The sequence below is a fragment of the Tiliqua scincoides genome, chromosome 1 (assembly GCF_035046505.1).
Source record: "Tiliqua scincoides isolate rTilSci1 chromosome 1, rTilSci1.hap2, whole genome shotgun sequence".
NCBI classification, from domain to species: domain Eukaryota; kingdom Metazoa; phylum Chordata; class Lepidosauria; order Squamata; family Scincidae; genus Tiliqua; species Tiliqua scincoides.
The window spans coordinates 250,655,917-250,656,566 of record NC_089821.1 but is presented as its reverse complement, the minus strand read 5'-3'; the positions used below and the strand labels follow the sequence as shown (position 1 = coordinate 250,656,566).

The following is a 650-nucleotide window of genomic DNA, read 5'->3' as shown; positions in this document are numbered from 1 at the left end:
ACAGTATCTGCATAATCTTGTCTTTTTTCAATGTGTTGGAATTAGCAGCAGTACTTCAGATGAGAGCAAATGTCTCTAGCAAGAAGTTTTGGCTGCTTTTCAACAGTAGCTTTGTATCAGTCTTGAGAAATCTGCTTCCTAGTCATTCCTGGTGGTGCTTCTTGCCAGTTGTGTGATGTGCATATCCACCTGCTGTGCCCTGTTGTCAACCTTCAGTCTCAAAAGACTATGGTATAAGCCTACAGCACCCGGTATTCCCAGGCGGTCTCCCATCCAAGTACTAACCAGGCCTGACCCTGCTTAGCTTCCAAGATCAGACAAGATCAGGCATGTGCAGGGTAACAGCCCTGGGGGCTGGGGGAATAAGAATAGGCCCTCAGTTTGGCTGTACCTGTTGTAAGAGGCGACCAAACAGCCACCGAGTAGATTGGACTTGTTAGCCTGGGAAGGCAGCTCATCTGAGAGAAGGAAAACTCTGATCCCAAACCTCCACTGCCTTATGGCTACATCCAGTTATGGAAAAGGCTTCAGGAGTCAACCTTGAGGCAAAATCCGGAGCCGGAGTCCCTGAGGCAGTTCATGGCTGAACACAGTCACGTTCTGGCAACTCCTGCGACGCCGCTGGAACCAACCATATTGGCTTCTGCCTT

At 49.4% G+C, this 650-nt stretch overlaps 1 pseudogene; it reads right to left on the bottom strand.

The window, feature by feature from the left end:
* Nucleotides 1-236: 236 nt before the first annotated feature.
* On the bottom strand, nt 237-355 carry LOC136637482 (5S ribosomal RNA; annotated as a pseudogene).
* Between the last annotated feature and the right edge of the window lie 295 nt (nt 356-650).